This window comes from Eriocheir sinensis, chromosome 42 (assembly GCF_024679095.1).
Source record: "Eriocheir sinensis breed Jianghai 21 chromosome 42, ASM2467909v1, whole genome shotgun sequence".
NCBI lineage: Eukaryota > Metazoa > Arthropoda > Malacostraca > Decapoda > Varunidae > Eriocheir > Eriocheir sinensis.
In genome coordinates this window covers 8,608,663-8,630,201 of record NC_066550.1, presented here as the reverse complement: position 1 = coordinate 8,630,201, position 21,539 = coordinate 8,608,663, and the positions used below count along the sequence as shown (strand labels likewise).

The 21,539-nt window shown below is 39.8% G+C and overlaps 1 protein-coding gene across 2 annotated transcripts in view; it reads right to left on the bottom strand.

Moving 5' to 3' along the window:
- LOC127009917 (uncharacterized) overlaps nt 1–11,636 on the bottom strand; it is an 84,614-nt gene extending 72,978 nt beyond the window's left edge. The window contains exons 1-2 of one of the 2 annotated variants that reach the window (XM_050883449.1): nt 11,511–11,636; nt 10,168–11,335 (exon numbers count right to left, since the gene is read on the bottom strand). The gene's annotated coding sequence lies outside the window, so the exon portion shown is untranslated. Of the gene's footprint in view, nt 1–10,167; nt 11,336–11,477 lie in introns of both variants that reach the window. The other variant, XM_050883448.1, reaches the window with a different exon arrangement.
- Nucleotides 11,637–21,539: the final 9,903 nt, after the last annotated feature.

The window sequence follows — 21,539 nt, the reverse complement described above, 5'->3', positions numbered from 1 at the left end:
AACACAATAGTTACGCGTGGCCTCAGCGTTCAACTCCGTAGCTTTCGGAATATAGTGTAAATGGGGATAAGTAGGTTTTTTAATTGATGTTGTTGATGCAGTGTTAAAAAAGAGTTACCGGGAACGACAATAGAGTATATACATTGAATTGCGCGTGGCTTCAGCGTTCAACTCCGTACCGTTAGCTTTTTGAATACATAGTGAAGATGGGGATAATAATTATGAGGCAGCTTGGTTTTGTTGTTGTTGCTGATGATGTCATGTTCGAAAATAGTGAACGGAAATGGAGTATACATTGAAGTGCGCATGGCCTTAGCGTTCATCTTCGTCTCTTTAGCTTTAGAACATAGTGAACTTGTGGATGAAAGTGAGATGATTATTTTGTTGTTGTTGTTGTTGCTTATATCGTCCAAAAAAGTATACGAGAATATATACATTGAGCGTTCAACTCCGTCTCTTTACCTTTGAAACATAGAGAAGTTGAGGACAATGTGAGGCAGCTTATTTTTTCGTTATTTATACCGTACAAAAAAAAAATAGAGAGAGAGAGAGAGAGAGAGAGAGAGAGAGAGAGAGAGAGAGAGAGAGAGAGAGAGAGAGAGAGAGAGAGAGAGAATCAGGACGCCTCTCCTCCCGAAATTGACCTCTCGGCCACTCCTCTGAACTCTTTTTTTATAGGAGCAGTGACTAGCGGGCTTTTCTTTTCTTTTTTCATTATTGTTTCTTTTTGTTTTTTTTTGTTTCCTTTGCTGTAAAAAAAAATAGTGAAGAGGTGAATAGTAAATGAAATGAACTTTTCTTTTTTCGTTGTTGACACCATGTTTGAACAAAGTTAATGGGAATAGAATGAACAGCGCGTGGCCTCAGCGTTCCACTCCGCCACCTTAGCTTTTGGAAACATAGTAGAGGCGAGAATAATAATTGAGATGAGTTTTTCTTTTTCGATGTTGACACCATGTTCGAATAAAGCTAATGGGAATAGACAGTGAATCGCGCGTTGCCTCAGCGTTCAACTCCGCCACCTTAGCTTTTGGAAACATAGTAGAGGCGAGAATAATAAAAGGGATGAGTTTTTCTTTTTCGTTGTTGACACCATGTTCGAATAAAGTTAATGGGAGGAAACACTGAATCGCGCGTGGCCTCAGCGTTCAACTCCGTCGCCTTAGCTTTTGGAAACATAGTAGATGCGAGAATAATAAATGAGTTTTTCTTTTTCGATGTTGACACCATGTTCGAATAAAGTTAATTGGAGTAAACACTGAATCGCGCGTGGCCTCAGCCTCAGATTTTAAGTACATACAAGAGGTGTCGTGAAGGAGATACAGGCGAAGGAAAAAGGAATAAAGATAGGAATAACAAACCAAGTGACAAAGCTTACAGGAAACAAAGAAAAGTAATGATAAGAAAAATAATAAGTGAGATTTTAAGTACATACAAGAGGTGTCGTGAAGGAGAGGCGAAGGAATGGAGAAATAAAGAAGATAATGGAAGACTGATAATAATAGGAGACGAAACAGAAGATAGTAAGAAATAGTCAAAATCTAAGTATATACAGAAATCGTAAAGGAAATAAAGCCAAAGGAAGGAAGATTATAAATACATGGAAGGAGGTGAAGGCGAAGGAAGGGAGAAATAAAGGAGATAAAGGAAGACTGACCAAGATAATAGGAAACGAAAAAGAAGATAGTAAGAAATAGTCAAAATCCAAGTATATACAGAAATCGTAAAGGAAATAAAGCCAAAGGAAGGAAGATTTTAAGTACATACAAGAGGTGTCGTGAAGGAGAGGCGAAGGAAGGGAGAAATAAAGAAAAAAGATAAAGATAGATTGACTAAGATTAAGATAACAGGAAACGAAAAAGAAGATAGTAAGAAATAGTCAAAATCCAAGTATATACAGAAATCGTAAGGGAAATAAAGCCAAAGGAAGGAAGATTATAAATACATAGAAGGAGGTGAAGGCGAAGGAAGGGAGAAATAATGGAGATAAAGGAAGACTGACCAAGATAATAGGAAACGAAAAAGAAGATAGTAAGAAATAGTCATGATCTAAGTACATACATAAATCACAAAGGAAATAAAGGCAAAGAAAGGAAGAAATACGAAATAAAGGACGAAGGAAGGAGGAAATAATGAAGGAGGGATAAAAAAAAAACTGACTAAGCTGAAAAGAAACTAAAAATATTAACAAAAAGAGGAGTAATTGAATTTCAAGTACATAATATAAGAATGTGAAGGAGGTAAAGGCGAAGGAAAGAAGGAAATAAGAAAAGAAAGAAAAAGAGGAAGACTAAAAAAAGAAAAGGAAAAAGAATAGAAAAAAGAAGAAATCAAGCGAATCGTATCCCACAAAAAAGTAATGAGAGAGAGAGAGAGAGAGAGAGAGAGAGAGAGAGAGAGAGAGAGAGAGAGAGAGAGAGAGAGAGAGAGAGAGAGAGAGAGAGAGAGAGAGAGAGAGAGAGAGAGAGAGAGAGAGAGAGATAATGGATACGAAAAGGAATAACACAAAAAATAAAACGAGAATGAACCAAACCATAAAACGAGAAAATACAAAACAGAAGAATGAAAAAGAGAATGATGAAGGACTAAATTAGCAGGAACGAAAATATAATAAAGAAAAGGAATGGAATCTGTATGTGGTATATTTTGTTGTTATAATTTCGAGAACCGTAATTCCTCTGGTTTTTTTTATTTTTATATAATTGGTTTCCTTCCTTCCTGCCTCCCTGGCCTCCTTCCTCACTTCCTTTGTTTGTTTTTCTTTTCCTTCCTTCTTTCCTACAATCCTTTCTTACTCTGTTTTACTTTTCTTTCTTTTTTTCCTGCGCTCCTTTCTTACTTTCTTCGATTTCCCTTTCTTTCTTTTTGTTCTTCTTTTTTCTTCTCTTTCTTCGTTTCATATACTTATGTTTATCTAAGTTAGCGATAAAGAATAAACAACGTCCTCCTTTTAACTTTATTCATTGCTTTACTTTCTTTACTTCTTTTTGCATTCTTTCATACAGAGGAAAAAAAAGAAATACTGACGAAGAAAAGGAACAGAGGCGAAGAAAAGAAACACAGACGAAGAAAAGAAACACAGACAAAGAAAATAAATAAACACGACGAAGAGAAATAGAAGTCAATGACCACGATATCAAATGGACTCAAGACACGTGATGACAGGAGACAATACAGACAAAAAAAAGGAATAAATTGATGACTTGTGACCACGATATCGAAGGAGCAAAGAAAAATATAGTGGGTGCAAAATGGAATGATCAAATATAGCACAGAAAAGTCATAAACAGGAGGATTAATGAAAGAAAACGGAAAGGCTGAAAGAGAGAGATAAAGGAGGAAGAGGAGGAGGAGGAGAAGTAAAAAAGTAATGAGGAAAAGGTGAAAAAACTGGAGAATAAGAAGAGGAATATGGACAAGAACCAACATAAGAAGAAATAAAATAAAAAAATAAAAAAAGGAATAAAAAGAAAGGAAAAAAAAGAGAACCAGATCACACAATAATAATAATGACAAAGAAAATTTTACCGAAATCCAAGAGAGAGAGAGAGAGAGAGAGAGAGAGAGAGAGAGAGAGAGAGAGAGAGAGAGAGAGAGAGAGAGAGAGAGAGAGAGAGAGAGAGAGAGAGAGAGAGAGAGAGAGAGAGAGAGAGAGAGAGAGAGAAGGAAAGAAAGAAAAGAAAAGAAAGGAAGAAAAGAAAGAAGGAAAGAAAGAATGAAGAAAAGAAAGAAGGAAGAAAAGAAAGAAGGAAAGAAAGAGGGAAGAAAAGAAAGAAAGGAAAGAAATAAAGGAAAGAAAGAAAAAGAAAGAAAAAAGATTTACATAGATTTACATAGAAAATCAGACCACACAGACCCCATGGTCCAGACTTGGTGGTCTGTCCTTAAACCTAAGTGATTTTACATTAATCAGAAGACTCCAAAACGTTGCATTTCTACTCTAGTTGATATTAAGTTGAAGGAAGTGACGGTCGAGCTTATTTTTGAAGGAGTCAATCGTGTTACACTGGACCACTGATGATGGGAGCTTATTCCATTCTCGCACTACAACGTTGGTGAAGAAAAATTTGGTGCAGTCTGAATTTACTTGTCTACATCTGAGTTTTACGCCATTGTTCCTCGTGCGCAAAGTGTCATCGATCATAAACAATGTTGATCTGTCTACATTCGTGAAACCATTAAGTATTTTAAAACATTCGATCAGTTTTCCTCGGAGGCGACGTTTCTCAAGAGAGAACATGTTAAGAGTAGAAAGCCTTTCTTCGTAGGATTTGTTGCGCAAGGAAGGGATAATTTTCGTTGCCCGACGCTGAACACCTTCTAATTTAGCAATATCCTTTGCATGGTGGGGAGACCAAAACTGTACCGCATATTCCAAGTGGGGTCTGACTAAACTGTTGTAGAGCGGGAGTATTACATCTTTATTCTTAAATTGAAAGTTTCTTTTAATGAAGCCCAACATTCTGTTCGCTTTATTTGCTGCATCGATGCATTGCTGTGAGAATTTGAGGTTTGACGCGATTTTGACCCCTAAGTCCTTGACGCATTGAACGCTTTTGAGTTTAACGCCGCGCATTTCGTAATCAAACTTCTTATTCCTCGTTCCAACTTGAAGGACCTGGCACTTGTCTACGTTAAAGGGCATCTCCCATCTATCCGACCAAGCTGAAATTTTGTGCAAATCCTCTTGGAGGCTCTGCCTGTCTTCGTCAGTGAGAACCGAGTTACCAATCTTTGTGTCGTCTGCAAATTTACTAATGCGGTTATTGAGTCCAACATCCACGTCGTTGATGTAAATAATGAAGAGCACTGGGCCAAGAACCGAGCCCTGAGGGACGCCACTAGTGACCGGCGCCCACTCTGAGTTAAATCCGTCAATCACTACTCTTTGTTGTCTGTTGCTCAACCAATTCGCGATCCATTGGTTTACCTGACCGTCAATACCTATTTGCTTTAATTTGTAAAGTAATTTATGATGCGGGACTTTATCAAACGCTTTCTGGAAATCAAGATAGACTACGTCCAGTGATTTGGTTACGTCATAAACAGTGAAGAGGTCGTTATAAAAGGTTAATGGATTTGATAGGCAGGATCTTTTGTTTCGGAAGCCATGTTGTGAGTCCCCAATTAATGAGTGGCTTTCAAGGTAACTCACAGAAGGAAAGAGAAAGAAGAAAAGGGAAAAAATTCAAAAGAAAGGAGGAAGGAAGAAAAAAGGAAAGGAGGAGGAGGAAGAAGTAGAAGCAACAGAAGAAAAGGCGAAAAAAAGAATATGCAGAGGAATATGGACAAGAAGAGCAAAGACAAGAGGAAAAATATAAATAAAAAAAAGAATAAAGAAAAAGAGAACCTAGTCAGATAAATAAGAATAAGAATAGAGAAAACTTGCACAAAGTCCAGGAGAGAGAGAGAGAGAGAGAGAGAGAGAGAGAGAGAGAGAGAGAGAGAGAGAGAGAGAGAGAGAGAGAGAGAGAGAGAGAGAGTAAGAAAGTACAAATAAAAAGTAAAAAAAATGTAGAGAAAAGAATAAGCAACAAAGAAAAAGAAAAAAAAATAAGAAAAAAAGGATGGAAAGAAGAAAAAAGAAAGAAAAGAAAGAAAAACACCCACAACCAACACCCATACACATCCATCAAAACAATTAAAGAACACAAATAAAAAAACAAAATAACATAACAAAACAAAACAGAAAAGAGAGAAACTGCCCATCCGTCTCCCTCCGCCTGGGAACCGAACCCGGACACATGACACATACAACCACTACCTACGCCAACGAGCACACTGACCCTGACTTCGTCCAACGCACCCTCAATCATTCCCCCCCCCCAACGCAAGCCCGCGAAACTCCTACCTCTATTTCTACGTTTATTTCCATTCTTACTGCATCCTGCTTGCGTGTTTTGCGTGCGGAAGAAGGAAAGGAGTGGAAAGAAGTGTTGGCGGGCTCCCACACCGCATATAATTTGTGCTAAGAGCGGAAGAAGTGAATTGAGCGGGGATTGAGACTGCCCATGTTGCAATTTTGTCGGGTTCGTGTGTTCGGTTTCGTGGGTGTGGCGCTGGCTTGGGTGGTGTGTTGGTGGTGGAGATGATGATGATGGTGGTGGTGGTGATGATGTGTGGGAGGAAAAATGATACTGAGATGAAGAAGAAGAAGAAGGAGGAGAAAGAAGAAGAACAAGATACCAAGAACATGAAGAAAAGGTAGGAGAGGAGGAGGAGGAGAAGGAAGAATAAGATGAAGAAAAAAAAGATAAAGAAGGGGAAGGGAATGGAGGAAAGCAGAAGAGGAGGAGGAGAAGAAGAATATGAAGAAGAAAAAGAAAAAGAGAAAGAAGGGAAGGAGAAAAAGAATGTGAAGAGAAAGGACAAGAGGAGGAGGAGAAAGAGAAAGAAGAACACGAAGAAGAACAAGAAAACAAGAACATGAAGAAAAGGAAGAAGAGACGGAAAAAGAAAAGATGAAGAAAAATAAGAAAAAGAAGAAAAAGGGGAAGGAGAAAAAGAATGAAGAGAAAGAAGAAGAGGAAGAGAAAGCGAGAAAGAAGATCACGAAGAACAAGGGAACATGAAAAAAGGTAGAAGAAGAGAAGGAAGAGAATAAGAAATATGAAGAAAAAGAAGAAAAAAAGGGAAGGAGAAAAAGAATATGCAGAGAAAGAAGAAGAGGAGGAAGAGAAAGCGAGAAAGAAGAACACGAAGAGCAAGGGAGCATGAAATAAAGGTAGAAGAGAAGAAAGAGAATAAGAAATATGAAGAAAAAGAAGTAAAAAAGAAGGGAAGGAGAAAAAGAATATGCAGAGAAAGAAGAAGAGGAAGAAAAGAAGAAAAAAAGGGAAGGAGAAAAAGAATATGCAGAGAAAGAAGAAGAGGAGGAGGAAGAGAAAGGAGAGGAGAAGGATGAATAACAACACGGAGATGAAGAAAGAACAAGAGCTACAAAAGGAAGAAGGAAAAAGGAGAAGGAAAAACAGAAGAATAACGAACAAGCGAAAAAAAGCAAAATATAGAATAACAACAACAACAACAACAATATGAAGTAAAAGTATACAATTATTTGCAGGTTCAAGGAATATATTTTTGAGAGAGAGAGAGAGAGAGAGAGAGAGAGAGAGAGAGAGAGAGAGAGAGAGAGAGAGAGAGAGTATATACACGATTAACTACGTAACATATAATTACAGTACACTTGATTAGAGAGAGAGAGAGAGAGAGAGAGAGAGAGAGAGAGAGAGAGAGAGAGCATTATACACACGATTAATTACATAAACAGTACACTTGATCAGAGAGAGAGAGAGAGAGAGAGAGTCACACCACCGACCTGCCCGGCCTAAAGAGTGGATGCTAAAATACCAGTTACCAGTAATACCAGTTTTTGCAAGACCAGGCATTGGAGAAACACGCTCTCTCTCTCTCTCTCTCTCTCTCTCTCTCTCTGTATGCATGTCAGCTAAATTAATTCTTGCATCCTCCTATTCTTCCTCTTCCCCCTCACCTTCTTCTTCTTCCTCCTCCTCCTCCTCCTCTTCTTTTTCCGCAAATATATAAGAGTTTCATCTAATACCATATTTGTAAATGAGGGCGAAGAGGAGAGACAAAGAGGAGGAAGAGGAGGAGGAGGAGGAGGAAAAGTGAAAAGGAATAAATGGGAAAGAATTTGGAAGAGAAAAGATGAGAGGAGGAGAAGGAGGAGGAGGAGGAGGAACAAACACGAAAATGACTAACAGGAAACAGAGTTGCCGGAATAAAAAATAAAAGAAGAAGAAGAAGAGGAGGAGGAGGAGGACCTAACCACACAAAAATGACAAGGAAAATTTTGAGAACTGAGAACATTGCAATGAGAGAGAGAGAGAGAGAGAGAGAGAGAGAGAGAGAGAGAGAGAGAGAGAGAGAGAGAGAGAGAGAGAGAGAGAGAAATTCACGCCAGGTCACTGGTTCACACACACACACACACACACACACACACACACACACACAAGTAAAGATGAGAAGAAAGAAAAGAAGAAAGTAGGAAAGGAAGACAGGGCGAGAACAAAGACAAGGAGGAGGAGGAGGAGGAGGAGAAGGAGGAGGAGGAGGAGGAGAAAGGAGGAAAAATTAATATACGGGAAGGGTGTTTGACTACATAAATAGAAGTAGGAAAAGAAAGAAAGCACGAACAAAAGAAAACAGGAAAAACAAGGGCGAGGGAAACACAAAACATAAACAGGAAAACACAAGAACAAGAGACAAACACAAAACAAACAGGAAAACACAAGAACAAGAGACAAACACAAAACAAACAGGAACACACAAGAACAAGATGCAAACAAAACATAAACAAAAAAAACAAGAACAAGAGACAAACACAAAACAAACAGGAACACACAAGAACAAGAGGCAAACAAAACATAAACAAAAAAAAAACAAGAACAAGAGACAAACACAAAACAAACAGGAAAACACAAGAACAAGAGGCAAACAAAACATAAACAAAAAAAACAGGAACAAGAGACAAACACAAAACAAACAGACAAACAAACAGAGAGCACAGACGAGAGAAGAGAAAGGACATGATACAGGAGGAGAAGGAGGAGGAGATGAGGAAATGCAAGGAGGAAGAGGTGTCCAGTTCTTTCTAGCAACAGACGTAGAGAGAAAATAAATTAACAGGAGGAGGAGGAGGAGGAGGAAGGGGAGGAGGAGGAAGAAGAGGAGAGAAAAAGTGATAAAACGAACAAACGCACTCACCTACTCTTGCACACACACACACACACACACACACACACACACACATTCTTAATCCTAATCTATAAATACACGTGGGTCTCTGTGTGTGTGTGTGTGTGTGTGTAGGTCATGACCCATTAAATAGTCTCCACCATTCACTTTTTTTTCTTTCTTTTTATCAAGGAAAGAAAAGAAGAAAAACGAAATACCGGTATCAGAAAACAAGATATTTTCCTTGTTCTATTTCCTCCTTTCTCTTCTCTCCCACCTGTTTCCTTCTATATTCTCCTTCTTCCTCCTCCTCCTCCTACTCTTCACATTTGTTTAATATAACTGCAAACAACTTATGATTAGGTATTATTGCTATTACTATTATTATTATTATTATTATTATTATTATTATTATTATTATTATCATTATTGTTGTTTTTATTACGCGCTACATCAAAAACACTAAATACTACTACTACAACTACTACTACATGACCTACCACCACAAAATATTTATCATCACTTCCATCACCACCACCATCATCATCATCATCATCACACTTTCCTTCTCTCCCTCCTCTCCTCTTTTCCTCCTTTATCTTATTCCCTTCATTTCTCAGGTGTGCAAACAGGTATTAGAGGAGCCGGAAAAGTGGTCAGATTCTCTCTCTCTCTCTCTCTCCTTTGGTATCTAACCCAAGGCCCTTTTGTGGTAGTAGTAGTAGTAGTAGTAGTAGTAGTAGTAGTAGTAGTAATAGTAGTAGTAGTGGTGGTGGTGATGGTGGTGGTAGTAGTAGTAGTAGTGGGGGTTATGGTGATGGTGGTGGTAGTAGTAGTAGTAGTAGTAGTAGTAGTAGTAGTAGTAACAAAAACAGGAATATGTCACAATAAGTCGTCTATACCACACACACACACACACACACACACACACACACACAGCAGAAACTTCCCATGTTCTATGAAGGAAGAGAGAGGGAGGGACGGGTAACCTAGGAAGGACGCATAATGTAAGTGTACCTAAATATAATATGATATAATTGAGTTTAATCAGCCAAGGGGGTACGTATATAACAGTAGGCGAAGGTAATAAAGGGTACAATAGGCGAAAAAGTTTGGACAGCAACCACCACCACCACCACCACAACAACAACAACATGACTAAACTTAGCACCAATTAAGTAAGTTGAGTAACACGAAATCTTGCGCAAGAAGTAGATTAGGAAGTTAGGAAAGGGAGGAAGAATATAATGAATACAAATGAGAAAGAATAATCGCACAAGAAGGAAAGCTAAGAGTAATAAAAGAAGAAGAAGAAGAGGAAAATGATGATGATGAAGATGAAGAACAACAAGAATAATAATAAAAATAAAAATAAAAGGGAAAGACAAACAAAAAAAATGAACATAAACAACAACAGACAGCTGACACACACACACACACACACACACACACACACACATATATACATACCTTGTGCAATCCTTGTGGCTGCAGATTGTGGTGTGTTCGTATGTTTGTATGAATGTATACTTAGAAGATTGACTTTAAGTTATTCATACTGATGGTGTCTACTTTCTATTCTCGGCACAAATACCATCATCACTATCATCAGCTTTTCTCTATAGCAGCATCCTTTTCATTATCTTTCACTGCATCATCTAATTTCTTTCATCATGTTTTTACATCATCATCACTATCATCTCTTTCTACATCGGCATCACTTTCATCATCTTTCACCGCGTCATCATTTTTCTTTCAGTATATATAAATCATCATTGTCATCTTTTCCAAATCATTGTCACCATCTTCACTATCATCACGTTTCTATATCATCACAATTGTCATCATTCTTTTTGTCTACATTATCGTCACCTATTCCAAATCATCACCATCTTCTAAATCATCACACTTGTCACTATCTTTATTCTATCATTATACTATCTACATCATCATTCTACTTTATCTTTTTTCTATACCATCCCATATGTCATTATCCTTCACTGCTTCATCATTTTTCAGTCAATTATCTGCATCATCATCATCATCATCATTATCTTTTGCACGTCATCTGTCATTGTTTCCACGCTTTCTTCAGTCTTTTCTAAATCATTAGTCATGCTCTTATCTCCACCTCAGTCATTATCTTCTCCGCATCATCACTGTCAGTTTTCTCTTATCATATTCAGCCAACGTCACTTTCACATCTTCATTATCTTTTCTCCATTATCACTATCGCATCATTGTCATCATCATTTCACTATCATCGTCTTTTCAGTATGATCATTATCCTTTCTTCACTATCTTTTCTCCATTATCACTATCTCATATCATTGTCATCATCATTTCACTATCATCGTCTTTTCAGAATGATTTTCTCCATTATCACTATTTCATCATTGTCATCATCATTTCACTATCATCGTCTTTTCAGTATGATTTTCTCCATTATCACTATTTCATCATTGTCATCATCATTTCACTATCATCGTCTTTTCGGTATGATCATTATCCTTTCTTCATTATCACTTTCTCATTATCTGTCCCACATTATCACTGTCATCATATTTTCTACACCATTTCAGTCATCATCACTTTATAAATAACCGTCATCATCTCAGTCATCACTTTCTATACATCACTGAAGAGAGAAAGAGAGAAAAAGCTACATTAACATCACAATAGAAATAATCACAAACACAAACAAACAAACAACGAAACTCTATAACACACTCAAGGCCAACACACACACACACACGCAAACATGTACACGCAGACCCAACCATGTGCGTATGTGTGTGTATAGTTGCACGTACATAGCTCTCTGGTCACGTGTTCAAGTCTTCAGAGCGGGCAGTGACTCTCCCTTCCTCCTCACTTCCCTTCTACAACCAGACTGAACCACACGAGAGAGAGAGAGAGAGAGAGAGAGAGAGAGAGAGAGAGATTCAGGGTTGCACTAGAGAAGGAATCAACGTTCTCTCTCTCTCTCTCTCTCTCTCTCTCTCTCTCTCTCTCTCTCTCTCTCTCTCTCTCTCTCTCTCTCTCTCTCTCTCCTGAATCTTCCTCCATCTCATCAGACACGTTCTCTCTCCAAGTCTGGACCATGGGGTCTGTGTGGTCTGATTTTCTATGTAATTCTATGTAATTCTCTCTCTCTCTCTCTCTCTCTCTCTCTCTCTCTCTCTCTCTCTCTCTCTCTCTCTCTCTCTCTCTCTCTCTCTCGCGAAGTTAAAAATCTCGTTGCTAAAGATAGACTCCACTCCTCGCTAAATTTAGATCCGCGAAACTTGACACCGCGAATAAGGGGAAGAGGAGAATGACCTTGATAAAAGATAAATAAACAAAAAGAGAAAGAGAATGAGAGCGAGGGAGAGAGAGGGGGAGAAAGAGTGAGAGAGGGGAAGAAGAGGAGTAAAAAATGAGAGAATGTAAGAGAAAGATGATGTTGGGAGAAGAGGAGGAGGAGGAAGGAGTTAACAGTTACGGAGGAAGAAGAGGAATAGAGAGAGAGAGAGAGAGAGAGAGAGAGAGAGAGAGAGAGAGAGATGAAGACAAGGAGGAAAGAGGAAAACGAATAGCAAAAGAGAATAAAGAATAAATTGTGGAAGAGGAGGAGGAGGATGGAGTTACAGTTATGGAAGAGACAAGGAGAAAGAGGAAGAGGAAGAGCAAAAAAGGGGAATAAAGACAGCAACTTATGAGGAGGAGGAGGAAGAAGAAGAAGAAGAAGAAGAAGAAGAAGAGGAGGAGGAGGAGGAGGAGGAGGATGGAGTTAACAGTTGTGGAGAAAGAGGAAGAGGGAGACACGGAGGAAAGAGGAAAACAAAGAGTAAGAAAGAACGAGGAAAGCAAATTATGAGGAGGAGGAAGAAGAAGAAGAAGAAGAGGAGGAGGAGGAGGAGGAAGAAGAGGATGGAGTAAACAGTTGCCGAGAGAGAGAAGGAAAAAAAATAAGTACATGATAAAAATAACGTAGAAAATGTAATACTCTTATTTTTGTTATTATTATCATTTAACATCATTAATATTGAAATCCTGTCACGTTTAATGAAGTAGGAAAATTAATAGTGATAAAATATTTCTTTGTACGATATCCAACACACACACACACACACACACACACACACAGCTGCCTCGTTTCCTGTCTTGCTTAATTTACAAGGAAAATACTGATACAAAAATAAAGAGGGTCGTTTTTCATGGAATCAGAATTTTTTTCCTTAAATCGTTTTGTGTGGGAAGGGAAGCCGTTGATGACGATGACAGGAATAACAATAACAATGATGATGATGATGATGATGATGAGAAGAAAGGAAGGAAGGAAAGAAAGACAACCACAACAAAAACAGACGGAGGAGGAGGAGGAGAAAGAAGAGGAGGGGGAAGAAGAAGGATGTAAGAAAGAATATAGAACTTAAAGAAGGAGGAAGAATTTACATAATGAGGAAAACTGGTCAAGTAAGAAGAAGAGGAGGAGGAGGAGAAGAGGACAATGAAGAAGAAATAACATGAGAGGAAAATTAATCGGAGGAGGAAAAGGAAAATATAGGAGGAGGATGATGATGAGGAGGAGGAGGGGGAGGAGGAAATAACATGAGAAGAAAGAAGATAATAAGAGGATGATGAAGAGGAGGAGGAGGAGGAGGAGGATGCGGCATGATTAAGGAAAAAGTGAATAGGAGGAGAAAGAAGAAGGAAATAAAGAGGAGGAAGAGGAAGAGTAGACAGGAAATAACAAGAGTAGGAAAAAAAACATTAAAAGGAAAAGGAGAAGGAAGGAAATAAAGAGGAGGAGGAGGAGGAGGAGGAGGAGGAGGAGGAGAGGAAGATGTATATATAGAGAAAGGAGGAGGAAAGAGCATAAGGAGGAAGAATGTATTAATAGAGTAAAGATGTTGAGGATATTGTGCCTTTGTCAGAGAGAGAGAGAGAGAGAGAGAGAGAGAGAGAGAGGGCAAGAAAGGGCACGAAAGCTTGCATAACTATAGAGTGTGTGTGTGTGTGTGTGTGTGTGTGTGTGTGTGTGTGCTGAGGCTGTATTGTGATCTGCTGACACACACACACTCTCTCTCTCTCTCTCTCTCTCCTTGTCAACAGTAATCAGCACAGTTATAAAATCAATAAATGTCTTTGATTCTATAATTAATTGACTTGAACCTTTTTTTAGACACTTCAATGTTCTTGCTTCCCTATTTAATTTTTGAAGGCCTACAAGATATATATGATAAATGCTTAACAAATTTTACGAGCTAGGCGTGTCTCAAGATTAGGTCCACCAAAGTCATTTTTTTTCCCTAATTCAAAAATGATAAACATGAATACAATATAAATCATTGCAACCTTCACCCACTGCGAGTACTGCATGTGGTTAACCTTTCCTTTAACAACAATAACTATTTACAAGACCACAACAGAACGAAGGCCTTTCCCAACGTCATCCACCTCTCCCTGTCTGGTGTGAGTGCAAAACAAACAAAGTGACTGTGAAAGCGACCCTTAGTATTTTCTACAGTTAGTTTATTCTATTTATTTGATTGATTCAATAATTGTGTATTAGATGAGTCTTAAGAAAGGTAGAGAGATGCATAGCCAATTACAAGGATAATAGTTCCACTCAGATAGGAATTTGTCGCAACTGTCTTCGATTCTACTCTTACTGTACAAGAATTTTACTTCAAGGCTGGAATTTGTGATTTCTAAAGCCAAGGAAGCTCACACAGCGTAGAGAGAGCATTAGTATTTGCAAATGGAAGATTTAGGCTCATTTGAAAACTACATCATTTTCTCATTCCCCATAATAAAAACCAGCTCCTTCTTTTTGGCCTGTATTTCTGATTTCTACCGTCAAAGAGGCATAGGAACCATTAAAGATTGCGAAGACAAGACCTAGTTTGGTATTATAAGACACTCGCGATCGCTTCTCACATCAGCTATTTCTAAAGGTCAAAGAGGGGGTCAGTCAGGTTCTAATGAGTGTTTCTTCAGGGTCATGGTACAGAAGAAGACTCACACTACCACCAGGGTCATAAAACTACCCTTCGAAATGCCCACAACTACGAAAGCCTTGTCAAATATGTGTTCTTGGGCTGCGATTTGTCTTGTAATGCGACCCCTAGTTTCTGGTACACTTTAGAAGACACTCATTTATCCTTGGATCTTACAGAATAAATCAATTACCTCCACCATGGATAAAACGTGTGGCCTTTAAGGAGTATCTGGAGCTGGGAACACACAAGCCGTTAAGTGTTAGGAGGCGGCAACTCCATCATGGCTTCAAGGACGGGAGGACAGGAGTATCTGGAGCTGGGAACACGCAAGCCGTTAAGTGTTAGGAAGCAGCAACTCTATCATGGCTTCAAGGACGGGAGGACAGGAGTATCTGGAGCTGGGAACACACAAGCCGTTAAGTGTTAGGACGCAGCAACTTCATCATGGCTTCAAGGACGGGAGGACAGGAGTATCTGGAGCTGGGAACACACAAGCCGTTAAGTGTTAGGACGCAGCAACACCATCATCGCTTCAAGGACGGGAGGACAGGAGTATCTGGAGCTGGGAACACGCAAGCCGTTAAGTGTTAGGACGCAGCAACATCATCATGGCTTCAAGGACGGGAGGACAGGTTAACGTCGAAAGCCACACAAGGTACAGAAACCACGAAGAATTTTGAGGACGAGACCTTGGTTTAGATGGACACTTTAGCAAACTGTCACCTCTCGTTGGGTCTTGCAGAATAATTTTAATTTATTACCTTCGCCTTTGATATATGTTATTCTTAACCCGGTAGCAGCGGGGATCATGTTTCTTAATTTAATGGTCCCTCCAAGCGAGAAAAATGAGAAAAAATCACCCTTCACACAAACCATTTCATAATATATATCAAAGCATTTGTGATGAGATTATGTATCATTTATTTTGGGGGGTTTATATCATAGCACAAATTTGGCCCGTCGCTGCTACACGGTAAAGCCACAAATTTGACCCGTCGCTGCTACACGGTAAAACCACAAATATGACCCGTCGCTGCTACACGGTAAAGCCACAAATTTGACCCGTCGCTGCTACACGGTAAAGCCACAAATTTGACCCGTCGCTGCTACACGGTAAAGCCACAAATTTGACCCGTCGCTGCTACACGGTAAAGCCACAAATTTGACCCGTCGCTGCTACACGGTAAAGCCACAAATTTGACCCGTCGCTGCTACACGATAAAGCCACAAATTTGACCCGTCGCTGCTACACGGTAAAGTCACAAATTTGGCCCGTCGCTGCTACACGGTAAAGCCACAAATTTGACCCGTCGCTGCTACACGGTAAAGCCACAAATTTGACCCGTCGCTGCTACACGGTAAAGCCACAAATTTGACCCGTCGCTGCTACACGGTAAAGCCACAAATTTGACCCGTCGCTGCTACACGGTAAAGCCACAAATTTGACCCGTCGCTGCTACACGGTAAAGCCACAAATTTGACCTGTCGCTGCTACACGGTAAAGCCACAAATTTGACCCGTCGCTGCTACACGGTAAAGCCACAAATTTGACCCGTCGTTGCTACACGGTAAAGCCACAAATTTGACCCGTCGCTGCTACACGGTAAAGCCACAAATTTGACCCGTCGCTGCTACACGGTAAAGCCACAAATTTGACCCGTCGCTGCTACCGGGTTAACATCGAGACCTACACACAAATTAGGTAAACAGGCCACTAATAATTGCAAGAAAAAGACTTTAGTTCAGGTGGACACTTTCGGAAGCCTGTCTCGTCTCTTTGGGTCTCACAGTATAGCCCCAAATCCGTTACCTTCGTCTTGGCTGGTTCTTTACGTCGACAGCCACACACAAGGTAAACAGACCACTAATAATCTCGAGGACAAGACTCAGTTCCAGGAGGACACTTTAGAACGCTTTCACATTTTCTTTTAGTGTACAAATCCATACCCTTCACCTTAGCTAAAATATATGTTTGTTTTTAATGACGAAAGACACACACAGCCCACTATCAATCTCGAGGAGACTTTTGTTCAGGTGGAAACTTTAGGGAACCTGTCTCGTCTCTTTGGGTCTTACAGTACAATTTATTACCTTCACCTTGGGCAACGCTGCCAGATTGTCGTACTCAGCCGCTTATATTTCCCGACTTCCTATCCCCAAACTGTCTTCTGGGCTCCAATAACGAAACTAATTTACAGTTATCGTTAAAAGAGTTAGATTCTAATGTTTCTTGGCAATAGTTAGGCGTCAGATACCGGTAAATACTATGCTCTGAGTACGACAATCTGGCAACGGTGACCTTTGGTATAATAAGTGATTCTTAACTGTAAGGCACACACAAGGTAAACACACCACTAATGATATCCGGGACAAGACTTAGGGACTTAAACATTTCGTCTCCCAAGAACACGTATTTGACAAGGCTTTCGTAGGAGTTTTGAGCATTTCCCGGGGTAGTTTTATGACACAAGGTAAACACACCACTAATGATCTCCAGGACAAGACTTAGGGATATATTCTTAAACATTTCTCGTCTCCCAAGAACACGTATTTGACAAGGCTTTCGTAGGAGTTTTTGGCATTTCCCGGGGTAGTTTTATGACACAAGGTAAACACACCACTAATGATATCCGGGACTAGACTTAAAGCCATATTCTTAAACATTTCTCGTCTCCCAAGAACACGTATTTGACAACGCTTTCGTAGGAGTTTTTGGCATTTCCCGGGGTAGTTTTATGACACAAGGTAAACACACCTCTAATGATCTCCGGGACAAGACTTCGGGACATATTCTTAAACATTTCGTCTCCCAAGAACACGTATTTGACAGCGCTTTCGTAGGAGTTTTGGGCATTTCCCGGGGTAGTTTTATGACACAAGGTAAACACACCACTAATGATCTCCAGGACAAGACTTAGGGATATATTCTTAAACATTTCTCGTCTCCCAAGAACACGTATTTGACAGCGCTTTCGTAGGAGTTTTGGGCATTTCCGGGGTTAGTTTTATGACCCTTCCGGTAGTTTGACCCTTCTTCTGTGCCATGAACCCAAAAAACACTATAAAGAACCCAACTGATCTCCTTTTCGGCCTCTGGAAATAGTTGATGTGAGGGGAGCAAGCGTCCGACAATACCGACGGCCTTCGTTTCAGGTGTATACTTGAGGACACTTTCACTTGTTGTTTTGTTTTTAAGGTGTACAAATCAATTTCAGGAGTAGCGAGTAGCGGGCTCTTTTTTATTGTTTCCTTTTTTTGTGTGCCCTTGTGCTGTCTCCTTTGCTGCAAAAAAAAAAAAATTACCTTCACCTTGGCTAATATATGTTTTTTTGTTGTTTTTTAACGTCGAGAGCCACACACAAGACCAATTAATCTCGAGGATGACTTTGGTTCAGGTGGACACTTTAGGGAGCTGTCACCTCTCTTTGGGTCTTAAAGTACATATCCATTATCTGAAACACACAAGAGAGACTTTTGAGGACAAGACTTGGGTTCAGGTGGAAACGTTCAGCTGTTGTGTTTTTTTAATTTTATTAGAGAACAAATAATTTACCCTTTCCTTCGCTAAAATATGTGGTTCTCGCCGCCCACACACACGCAAGGTAGAAGGACCAGTGACATTTGTGAGGACCAGACTTGGGTTGACGTGGACACTTCAGGAACCTTTTTTTATTGTAGCATTTTGTTGTTTTTGTCCCCTCGCTTACAGTGGTAGTAGAATGTGTGACTCCTATCCCTGACACACAAGGACCAGTGACATTTGTAAGGACTGGATTTGGGTTGACTTGGACACTACAGGAAGCTTTATTTTATTGTAGCATTTTGTTGTTTTTGTCCCCTCGCTTGCAGTGGTAATAGAATGTGTGACTCTCACCGCTGACACACAAGGACCGCTGACATTTGTAAGGACTAGATTTGGGTTGACTTGGACGCTGCAGGAACCTTTTTTTATTGTAGCATTTTGTTGTTGTCCCCTCGCTTGTAGTGGTAGTAGAATGTGTGACTCCTACCGCTGACACACAAGGTAAAAGAACCGCTGACTTAAAATTTTGTGAGGACTACATTTGGGTTGACGTGGACACTACAGGAACCTTTTTTTATACAGTAGGATTTTGTTGTTTTACCTCCTTGCTTGCAGTGGTAGAAGAATGTGTGACTCCTACCGCTGACATAAAAGGACCGCTGATATTAAATTTTGTGAGGACTAGATTTGGATTCACGTGGACACTATAGGAAGTTTTTTTTTTATTGTAGCATTTTGTGGTTATGTCTCCTCGCTTGTAATGGTAATAATATCCGTGACCCCTACCGCTGACACACAAGGACCACTGACATTTGTAAGGACCAGATTTGGGTTCACTTGGACACTATAGGAACCCTTTTTTTATAGTAGCATTTTATTGTTTTACCTCCTCGCTTGCAGTGGTAATAGAATGTGTGACTCCCACCGCTGACACACAAGGACCGCTGACATTAAATTTTGTGAGGACTTGATTTGGGTTCACTTGGACACTACAGGAACCTTTTTTTATACAATAGCATATTGTTGTTGTTGTCCCCTCGCTTGTAGTGGTAGTAGAATGTGTGACTCCCACCGCTGACACACAAAGACCGCTGACATTTGTAAGGACCAGATTTGGGTTCACTTGGACACTATAGGAACCTTTTTTTTTCATACTAGCATTTTGTTGTTTTACCTCCTCGCTTGCAGTGGTAGTAGAATGTGACTCCTACCGCTGACACACAAGGACCGCTGACATTAAATTTTGTGAGGACCAGATTTGGGTTCACTTGGACACTGCAGGAACCTTTTTTTATACAATAGCATATTGTTGTTGTTGTCCCCTCGCTTGTAGTGGTAGTAGAATGTGTAACTCCCACCGCTGACACACAAAGACCGCTGACATTTGTAAGGACTAGATTTGGGATGACTTGGACATTATAGAAACAATTTTTTTTGATAGTAGCATTTTGTTGTTTTACCTCCTCGCTTGCAGTGGTAATAGAATATGTGACTCCTACCGCTGACACACAAGGACCGCTGACATTAAATTTTGTGAGGACTAGATTTGGGTTCACTTGGACACTACAGGAAGCTTTTTTTATTGTAGCATTTTGTTGTTTTACCTCCTCGCTTGCAGTGGTAATAGAATATGTGACTCCTACCGTTGACACACAAGGTAAAAGAACCGCTGACTTAAAATTTTGTGAGGACTACATTTGGGTTGACGTGGACACTATAGGAACCTTTCTTTTTTATACTAGCATTTTATTGTTTTACCTCCTCGCTTGTAGTGGTAGTAGAATGTGTGACTCCTACCACTGACACACAAGGACCGCTGACATTAAATTTTGTGAGGACTAGATTTGGGTTCACTTGGACACTATAGGGAACTTTTTTTATTGTAGCATTTTGTTGTTGTCTCCTCGCTTGCAGTGGTAATATAATGTGTGACTCCTACCGTTGACACACAAGGACCGCTGACATTTGTAAGGATCAGACTAGGGTTCACTTGGACACTATAGGAATCTTTTTTTTATTTACAGGAAAGATGGAATACAAATACGGGTAAGACAGAAAGGAAAATGAATAAGATAATACAGAAAATCCCCCCAGATACTTAAGAGGGTATCTGGACACCTCTCCTTCCGAAATTGACCTCTCTTTCGGCCACCTCTTTGGATTCTTTTTAGGAGCAGCGAGTAGCGGGCTTTTTTTATTATTATTATTGTTTCCTTTTTTGTGCCCTTGAGCTGTCTCCCTTGTTGTAAAAAAAATAAGAGAAAGCGATAGACAGAGGGAAGAAACAGGTAAACTAGAAATAAAGTACAAAAAAAACACTGGGGGCACTTAAACAAACCAAACCTCGCCTATAATGGTATGTTTTTTTTTCTTTTTACGTTAAGGTACACACACACACACAAGGTAAAGAGACCAATGAAACGACCGTAAGGAAAGTACTTTAGTTTTGCTTACACTCTTTTAATGCTCAACTAAATCGCGTTAAAATCAAATAACTAACACTACTAATTGCACCACTTTTCCGGAGTCTTTTGTACGAACACGATCCAAGTAAGAACATAGGAACATAGGGAGACTGCAAGAGGCCGAGTGGTAAGTGGCCAGGTGGGTGGATGGGTAAGTAGGTGGGTCGGTAGGTGGACAAAGGAAACTGTCAATATTTTTTTCTTTTTTTTTCCTTTACTGTTGCACTTTGTTTTCTCTCCTCGCGTGTAATGGAATGTGTTTATAGTGTTGATGCACACACAAGGTAAATACCACTGACGATTGTAAGGAAAAGACTTTGGTTTACTTGGACTATTAAGGAAACTGTCCCCTACTTTATTATTTTCTTATTTTTTTTACGGTAGCAATTTGTTTTGTTTTCTCCTCGGCTTTACTGATGTGCTTTTTTTTTCAACGATTAGAGGCACGCACAAGGCAGACACACTAACGGCCGTATTACTAAACATTTCGTAGCCCAAGTTCACATATTTGACAAGGCTTTCGTAGGAGCTTTGGGCATTTCCAGGAGTAGTTTTATGGCCCTGGTGGTAGTCTGACCCTTTTTCTGTACCGTGAACCTAAGAAACATACATTAGAACCAGTTTTGGGCATTTCCAGGAGTAGTTTTATGACCCTGGTGGTAGTCTGACCCTTTTTCTGTACCGTGAACCTAAGAAACATACATTAGAACCAGTTTTGGGCATTTCCAGGAGTAGTTTTATGGCCCTGGTGGTAGTCTGACCCTTTTTCTGTACCGTGAACCTAAGAAACACACATTAGAACCAGTTTTAGGCATTTCCAGGAGTAGTTTTATGGCCCTGGTGGTAGTCTGACCCTTTTTCTGTACC